At 34.5% G+C, this 9949-nt stretch overlaps 1 protein-coding gene across 2 annotated transcripts in view; it reads left to right on the top strand.

Annotated features, from left to right (window-relative positions):
* The first annotated feature begins 685 nt into the window (after positions 1 to 685).
* Positions 686 to 9949, top strand: part of LOC127873261 (uncharacterized) — a 57522-nt gene continuing 48258 nt past the window's right edge. The window contains exons 1-3 of one of the 2 annotated variants that reach the window (XM_052417046.1): positions 686 to 753; positions 2611 to 2688; positions 4903 to 4959. The gene's annotated coding sequence lies outside the window, so the exon portion shown is untranslated. Of the gene's footprint in view, positions 754 to 2416; positions 2689 to 4902; positions 4960 to 9949 lie in introns of those variants that run through there. The other variant, XM_052417054.1, reaches the window with a different exon arrangement.

Here is a 9949-nt window from a genome sequence, read left to right as displayed (position 1 = left end):
TCATTGTAATTATATGGGAAAAGTCTGCGGTCCGATATCTTTCGCATGTGTTGCCTGTAGTTACCTAAACTGGGTCTATTTTTGGCTTTCTTAGTCTGCAAGATTAATTTAAGGGCATGTGCCTGTTAAGGTGAAGGAAGTTGACTTGTGCACTTAGGTAGACTTGAAACGGCTACAAAAACTTAATTAACATTTCTTCATTATAATTGTTTGTTTTGACTATTGTAGCAGCATCTGTGTCTGATTGTTAATCTTGACAAATAAAGGCCAATTTATAATCTGGGCCAGACTTGTCTTAAAGTATGGTCAACAGGTAAAATCTTTAAAAAAATAATCTGGGAGCAACCTTCATGAGACATGTTTGTTGAAACCAATTCAACACATCATGAAAAAAAACAGTTACAAAGTTACTTGCGAGATGTACCAACAATTGTACTAGCCATTTAAAGACAAAAGCAACAAGTCAGCTAGATCACCAACTCAGTAACAAAAACTGCCACTGCAAATCACTGTTTTTATAGTGTAAAATTTTTAATTGTGACTAACCAGGAACAAGTTTCATTTAAAGTTTATGTATGCATGTTATTACCGAAACTGGGTCCATTTGTTTTCCTTTTTGAAGGACATTTTGTGGTTATAATTGTTTGAATTTTCTATTTCAAGCGGCATTTATCGTAGTGGTAAATCAGCCTCCCGCATTTAGACTACCGGAGCTGAAGAACGCCCCTAGAAAGGCCTGTCGCGATAAGCAATGTAAGAAGACACCTAGGAGATCAAAGAATAAATTCAGTACAACTAAGTATCTTAAGCCTTTTCTAACAACTAACAAATGCTCATTATGAGTTATTGTGCGTCTTTCGTCGTTTGTCGTGTACTGGTTGTTGTGGTTTGTCGCATATTAGCTCTAGAGGTAACTAGGAATCATTTGTGTCCAATAACAATGTTTATAGGTAAAATCTAAGTGCTCATGGTGAGCTACTGTGGTCCGCCTGTAAAGGGCGTATTCGTACATCGTGCCCTATCAAATGATGTCTTGTTGCTTATCTAAACACCTTATTTTTCATTCAGTAGTTCACCAGGTCAAATATGTGTTGCCACTATAGAAGCCACATTAATGTCTCAATTTGAAACTCGGTCATTACCAGCTTAACATAATTTTGTTTTAATCTTGCTGCGATGCAGCAAAAATCAAGGTCATCATGTCAAAACTCCAATAGAAGGTGTATGTCCATTCAGATAACCTCCTAGGGGCAACCATTGCAATTTTTGTAATTTTTCTAATTTTGAAACTGTGTGAACAACTCAATACAAATGTCAAAGTGAAACAGTTACTAGTGTGATAATGTACTTAAAAGTATACTTGCTGTTCAAAGCAAAACACCAAGCAGGCCAATGTACCAAATAAAAAACTATATAGTGTAATAATTCATAATTATGTTTGACACGTTACCTTTTTTTGTTTTAAGTATAGGTAAACATGTAGTAACATATATGAAAGACACATAAATCTTACGGGACATACATTCTGATAACTTCAAAAATTACTGGACTTTGCCAGATATTACGAGACATTGTGCTTCATTAAGCATACAATAGAAAACACCTTATATAGAGTTCATTTGTATCAATATGACGTTCACAAATTAGATTATTATAAAAAGTCATACAGCTTCGTGTTATGTTCATACATAACACTTAATTCTAAAGAACAACACGAAACACTAGAGCTCTTAAAGTTAAAATCTGATAAAATATTAGTTGGTAATTAAAAAAAACTACATCACAACAAGTGAAGTGCTCTGTTTGGATAAATGATTATTACCTGGATTCAAAACAGTTAAATTGAATTCAGCCGATAACAAACTTGTTATGTCGCCCAACTCGCAGAATAAGTTTGTATATTTGTCTCGTTCTAAGAATAGCATTTAGGGTTTGTTACGCCACCAGCAGCCAACTATTGTACCAGCCATTTAAAGACAAAACAGCAAGTCAGCTATATCACCAACTCAGTAACAATAGCTGCCACTGCTGGTCAGTGAGTATTTCTCGGACGAAAGTTACGGTTTTTATTTAATAACTATCAAAATAATACGAAAAAATTACTGATACATCCTGGGTTTGTCATCTACAAGCGAATGTAAACAAAACATTTTTTTATGTGCGCTTGCGTATGTACATGGGCTGTCTATGGGGTCATTAAAGGGAGGTAATTTTCCACCTACAGATGTATTTACTGGACATTTATATAAATTTAGTATTTTGAAACAAAACTTTTCTTAACATTAACATTAAAATGACGTAAATACATTACAATGATAGTAGAATATGTCGCTTTCTGAGTGTGAACAACTTAATAGTAATTTATACTAGCAATTTAATGACACAAACAACAAGTCAGCTAGATCTCCAACTCAGTAACAAAAATTGCCACTGCAAATCACTGTTTTATAGTGTAAAATTTATAATTGTGAATAACCAGGAACAAGTTTCATTTAAATTATATGTATACATGTTATTACCGAAACTGGGTCCATTTGTTTGCCTTTTAGAAGGCTTATTAAACAAGGACATTTTGTGGTTATAATTGTTTGAATATTCTATTTCAATCAGCATCTTCCGTGGCGGCAAATAAGCCTTGGCTATCGAAGCTGGACAGCCCTTCAAGAAATGCCGTTCCCGATAGACAATGTAAGAGACACCTAGGAGATCAAATAATAATTCAGTACAAATAAGTATCCAAAGCTTTTTTTAGCAACTAACAAATGCGCATTATGAGCTTTTGTGCGTCTTGTGTCGTTTGTCGAGTATTGGTTGTTGTGGTTTGTCGCATATTAGCTCCTTACCAATCAAGGGGTAACTAAGAATCACTTGCGTCCAATAACAAGGTTTACATGTAAATTATAAGTGCTCAGGGTGAGCTTCTATGGTCCTCCTGCCTGTAAAGGCGTCTTTGTACATCGTGCCCTATCAAAAGATGGCTTGTTGCCTATGTGAGTCTACCTACATGACTATTAGATGAAGTGTGATCTATTTTCCAGTCAATTGATTTTTGGAGAAGTTATGAGCTTTGAATTAAGGATTTTGTTTCTATAATAATTGTTTTCAGGAGATTTTTTTACAAAATAATTATGATAATTAAGATATTAAGCTGATTTTTGGGACATGGGTTTACCTACAGATCAAGTGTGGTTTTCGTTCCAGTCAATCGATTTTGGCAAAGTTATGGTCCTTGAATCAAGAACATTTCTATCAAATAATTGTTTTCCAGAATTTTTTTACGAAGGACTTAAAGATATTTAGCTGATTTTGTTATTTGAGTCTACCTATATGACTTACAGAGGAAATGACAGTTTTGTTCTAGTCCATTGATATTTGGCAAAGTAAAGGGCTTTGGACAAAACTGTTTCAGATATTTAGCTGATTTGGGTGTCTATCTACATGCCATACAGAGGAAGTGTGAGTTTTGCTCTGGTACAGTGTTTAGAAAACTTATGGGCATTGGACCTAGTTATTTTCTATATGATAAATGATTTTCCCTAGTTTTTTTTAACAAAACACTTTCAGATATTGAGCTGATTTTTAGTGTCTGAGTCTATTTACATGACTTTCTGTTAAAATCTGTGTTTTGTTCTTGTTTTTGGCAAAGTTATGGGCCTTGGACTAAGGAATTTTCTTTGAAATTACACTTTTGTATTTTTTCCTTAATGCTTTCAGATACTGTCCAAGGCCTTTAACATTGTCGAATATCAAATGACCTTAACTTTATGAAAGCAAAATCGGTATAACCAAATATTTTAAGGCAAGCAATCAAATCCTAGTGGTTTAAAGATTATTATTATTTCCAGCTTACCCGAACAGTGCTCACTATGAGTTTTTGTGTTTCTGTCCTCCATCATGGTCCGCTGTGCACCTTGTGCTGTGTATCATGTATCATGATGGGGATGATGATGATGAGGATGATGATAAGGATTGGGATGATGATGGGGATTGACTCTTCGTCCAATAAATATATTATTCAGAAGCTGTCATTTGGAATCTTTATGATTGGATCTATAAATAATTAAATGAGTGACCCCTTGATCTTTGTTTACACAACCTCTTATAAAAGAGACAACCCGCTTTTGGCTGAGTTTTGTCTCTCGTAGATGACTGTTAAAGGGGCCTTTTCACAGATTTTGGCATTTTTTTAACTTATTCATTAAATGCTTTATATTGATAAATGTAAACATTGGATCGTAAAAGCTCCAGTAAAAAATCAAGAAAAAAATTAAAAAAAGGAAAAGAACATTGCCCGGAGCAGGTTTCGAACCAGTGACCCCTGGAGTCCTGCCAGAGTCCTGAAGTAAAAACTCTTTAGCCTACTGAGCTATTCCGCCGAGTACAAATTGTTGACCTATTTTATACCTTATATAAGCAATCTTCGTAGTTTCACAAAATTTAACGACAAAAACAGAACTCTCCAAATTATTCAATCGTTTCGCGATGCAACGCTTTATAATTTTTAGGTTCTAAAATCATCAAAAGATGCATATAATGGCTATATTAGAGCATGGTTAATGTTCAGTATTACTGTTTTCTCACAAATATCATAACTAAAACGAAAACTTACGAATCTGAAACAACTTTTTTCAATTTTTGTCAATTTACCAAAGCGTGAAAAGATCCCTTTAAAGTTTAAAATCTGTACATATGCATTCCGTGTTTGAAATGCTTTCAATTATCAAAATTTGGTCACAAAAGTGTTACTAGAAATGGAATGTTTATGTGTCATTTAATGCTTATTATCTACTGTCTCAGAATTTTTTAGTTCCTTTTTGTCACAGGTTAGCATCTTAATGTGATAACACTCTTATTGTTCCATTTTTCAAATACTGTCTAATGTATTTATCATTCCTATTTCAGTAAAAACTCCACAAGCGACACCACCATCAACTTCTTTTTGGAGTTTAAGAGAGGAAGGTAAAACAAGTACCACAATTGCACAATTGCATATATATTTGATTTGATTTGATCAAATGCTTCTGAATATGCTCATATTAATAATGACGTTGGTGATAAATACTATGAAAGGTGAAGATAGAGAATATCATGATGATTGTAATGATGGTCAATCATTGTAGACACACAAGCGCAAATCTTAATGAGAGGCCTGCTCAGGAAAACAAAGTCTGCAGATGTGAACAGTGTATGTTTGCTTCTACATATTCAATTAACACTAACAGTTTTCAAACACAGACATTAGTAAATGAATTTCTTAAGTGTAAAAAAATATTTTCATTACATGATAACTGATGCTATTTTTATGTCCCCGGTAGGGTGGCTTATAGCAGTTGAACTGTCCGTCAGTCCGTCCGTCCTTCCAAAAACTTTAACATTAGCCATAACTTGTGCAATATTGAAGATATCAACTTGATATTCGGCATGCATGTGTATCTTATAGAACTGCAAATTTTGAGTCGAGAAAGGTCAAGGTCAATGTCATCCTTCAAGGTCAAAAGTAGCAAGAATTATCTATAAAAAAGATATACGGCGTTGATTGTTGTTGTGGTTAATGAAAGATTGAGAGTTATATCAAGGAGACAGCAAATGTCATTTTCTTAACAGTTCTTAGCAGCATCACATGCAAATCATTTACGTTGCGCCAGATTTCATGGCTTATTTTACATTATTAGATATTGTTGACCATATATCTATAGAACAAAAATATAAAAGAAGAATATGAAGATATACGAGTATATGGCCAAACACGAATCAACCGTACATATTAACCCATGTATGCCTAGTGGACTTTCCCATCATTCTAAATTTGATAAATTTATTTCCAAATTATGGATGTCTAGTGAATTAATTTGTTTATTTAGAATATTTATAATAGTAATCCTTTAAGAAAACAGCGCAGACCCTGATGAGACGCTGCATCATGTGGCTTCTCATCTGGGTCTACGTTGTTTGCCAATGCCTTTTTTGTAGACTGTTGGCAAAAATGGGTTAATACGCGCGTTCTTCGAACAGACATGTATTGTTGTAGTGGTTTTTCGGACACAAGCTATTTGATTCGATTGATAATAGACTCGTGAATTATCGCGCTCATGCTTGGTAAATGAGTTTCTATGGTAATAATTCTAATTAAATTAATCAAAACTAGTACCTATCATGGAATTATTGAAAAACAATCCTTTATTGACATACCATAATTATATCGCCGAATATCTGCAATTAAGATATTGCCGGTCATGTTCACCGGGTTAACGCGATAGAGTTTATCTAATGAGTCTTGTACTGACCGCGAACTGAACTTTATACCTTGCGAGATGGAATGCAATGCGTTAAAATGAGGTCACGAATTCACTGCTGATACGAGGGTTTGTTAAAAGCTTTATACTTTTACATATTATTTTCGCTGTTTCGAAAACAATTTAACATATAATGGTCAAAACAAGTTTCAGGATATGGAACAACAATATTTAGATGATCTAAAATATACGTGATCACAGAATGCAATACGGTAGTAAGTACTAAATATGAGAACGCAGCCTTTAAAAACAAACTCTTTGGCGCTGACAATCCCCTGAAAATAAAAGGTGCACGCACAAACCGTGTTGATGTCAAGAGTTGAATGTAAAACTGTTCTATCTATCAAGCCTTTTCATTAGAGGTACAATCGTTTCATGCTGAACACGCAGTTTTAAAAAAACAGTGTTGCAAAGACGCGGACAGGCTGAAATCAGCCAATGGAATAAATAAAGTGTATTTAAACAGCTACGCCGACAAAAAATACAATCCAAGGAAGTTACAAGTGGTAAAAGGGAAATAATTTCTAAACCTGCTAAATGATATATTGAAATTTAATTTCAAAGCGGCGCAAAAGGGGACATTGTGTGTGTGACAAACACATCTCTTGTTAGAATTATATTTTGTCTAGTGTTACACATTTTTTATGCAAGCTGAAAAGTAATTTATCATATGTTTATTTGTTTTAAATCTTAATATTTGACATCCTTTCATGACACTATGTTTTTCAGTTTCTTTCCCCAATAAAACCAACAAACGTGAACTTAAAACGCCACGACGGAAAATGTATTGTTTCGTTTAGAAACAAGGCTGAAGCGAAGGAAGCGTTGAAATTTTTTTTAACTAAAATGGGTATGTGGAACTTACTTCTACTTTATTATGTCGACTTATACTTAAATGTTGGCATATATTGATGAAAGGGACCATTGGTAGTCTTCTAGAATTTTTGATAACAATGTCCCCCCAAACTCCACATTCCCGCAGACTAATATAGTGAGATTTTCCATAGACATCAAAGACAATATAAACGTTTTAAAGTATTCTGACACGCTTAAAATACTACAATCTAACTAGAATGCATTATTTTGTATGCTATGAAGATTAACATTGCTTAAGTTTTGCCTCTTTTTCAAAAAGAATTTCAGTGATATGATTTTTGACAACTTGCTACCTTTAGGAGATTGTGCGATTACATTTTGTTAATCTTTTGAACATTGGCTCTAAAATCAAAGAGATGCACCTTGATAATATCTACTCGCCACATCTATTTTGGAGTCACTATGTCAAATGTCAAGACCACTGTGACCTCGATTTTTTTTTACAAGCTTGCATTTATTCAAAACTGCACCCGCAGCCGAATGCTGGCAATCGTTATGGGGTACTATTGTTTTACAATGAATTAGATTATAATTATAACAGAATATAACTCTTCTTAATAGACAATATTTATTTTTTTAAAGAAAATTTTATGAGCTATTGTCATCACCCGAGCGTCGGCGTCGGGTTAAGTTTTGTTTTAAGGTCCACTTGTCTCATAAAGTATCAAAGCTATTGCATTAAAATGTGGTACACTATACCTAACTATCATGAGGCAGACAAAGTTAGATGACTCTGGCTGGCACAGAATTGCGTGCCCTTTTTATATTTAGAACATTGAAACACTCGTTAGCTATCATAAGAGGACTGTACAGGACAAGTTGCATAACTCTGGTTGGCATTTTGACATAATTACGGCCTTTTTTTGACTCCGTTGGTTAAATTTTGTGTTTAGATCCACTTGTTCTAAAGTTTCAAGGCTATTGCTTTCAAACTTCAAATACTCTCATACTATCATGAGGATACTGTACCTGGCAAGTAAAATATGACCCTGACCTTTTAATGACCTTTACTATCAAGGTCAAATTATTACATTTTGCTAAATTGCCATGACATCTTTATTTATGATCATATTGGATTTATAACAAAACAACACATAACTGACATACCACACCCTCAGACTATACCCCCCTCTTAACCCCCCCCCCCCCTGACCCGCAACTTACTTATTTTATTTTTTTTAAATGGTTGAAAAAACACAAATATTTATTTTTTAGCCGGATTTTTTTCGAAAAAATCTCGGCTTATAGATTGATGTTGTCGGGCGGGCGGGCGGGCGGGGTGGCGGCGTGCTCGAAAATGTTAAAGTTCTTATTTCATGGTATAACTTTGGTATGCTTGGACCTAGAGTCTTCAAACTTGACATGAAGGTTGGCCAGGATTAACAGATGACCACTGGTCATTTCAAGGTCATTCATTTGAAGGTCAAGGTCACTGTGACCTTCAATATAAAAAATGTTAAAGTTGTTATAACTTTGGTATGCTTGGACCTAGAGTCTTGAAACTTGACATGAAGGTTGGCCATAACTAGTTAGTAACCACTGGTCATTTCAAGGTCATTCATTTGAAGGTCAAGGTCACTGTGACCTTGAATGTAAAAATGTTAAAGTTCTTATTTCATGGTATAACTTTGGTATGCTTGGACCTAGAGTCTTCAAACTTGACATGAAGGTTGGCCAGGATTAACAGATGACCACTGGTCATTTCAAGGTCATTCATTTGAAGGTGAAGGTCACTGTGACCTTCAATATAAAAATGTTAAAGTTGTTATAACTTTGGTATGCTTGGACCTAGAGTCTTGAAACTTGACATGAAGGTTGGCCAGAACTAGTAAGTAACCACTGGACATTTCAAGGTCATTCATTTGAAGGTCAAGGTCACTGTGACCTTGAATGTAAAAATGTTAAAGTTGTTATAACTTTGGTATGCTTGGACCTAGAGTCTTGAAACTTGACATGAAGGTTGGCCAGAACTAGTAAGTAACCACTGGACATTTCAAGGTCATTCATTTGAAGGTCAAGGTCACTGTGACCTTGAATGTAAAAATGTTAAAGTTCTTATTTCATGTTATAACTTTGGTATGCTTGTACCTAGAGTCTTCAAACTTGAAATAAAGATTGGCCAGTACTAGAAGATGACCACTGGTCATTTCAATGTCATTCATTTGAAGGTCAAGGTCACTGTGACCTTAAATGTTAAAATGTTAAAATTGTTATAACTTTGGTATGCTTGGACATAGAGTCTTCAAACTTGACATGAAGGTTTGCAAGCACACTTAGATGACCACTGGTCATTTCAAGGTCATTCATTCTAAGGTCAAGGTCACTGTGACCTTGAATGTAAAAATGTTAAAGTTCTTATAACTTTGGTAGGTAAAAATGTTAAAGTTCTTATTCCATGTTATAACTTTGGTATGCTTGTACCTAGAGTCTTCAAACTTGACATAAAGGTTGGCCAGTACTAGAAGATCACCACTGCTCATTTCAATGTCATTCATTTGAAGGTCAAGGTCACTGTGACCTTCAATGTTAAAATGTTAAAATTGTTATATGCATTCAAAACATAACACAAGGTTTGCTCATGCCTTGAAAAGTACTTACATTTCATTTTGACCTTTGAACAATATTTCAGTAATTTAAGTATTGCATTGACAAAAACACGAAAGGTACTTTCCTGTCATTTAAATAAAAAATCCGGCTTCAATGCGGTCATCTCCGACCGCGGAACTCTTGTTATTATTTTATTTTTGAAAGAATGTACAACCATCTCAAGAACCCCCACC

The sequence above is a fragment of the Dreissena polymorpha genome, chromosome 1, assembly GCF_020536995.1.
Source record: "Dreissena polymorpha isolate Duluth1 chromosome 1, UMN_Dpol_1.0, whole genome shotgun sequence".
Taxonomy (NCBI): Eukaryota; Metazoa; Mollusca; class Bivalvia; order Myida; family Dreissenidae; genus Dreissena; species Dreissena polymorpha.
This window is presented reverse-complemented; position numbering and strand designations above follow the sequence as displayed.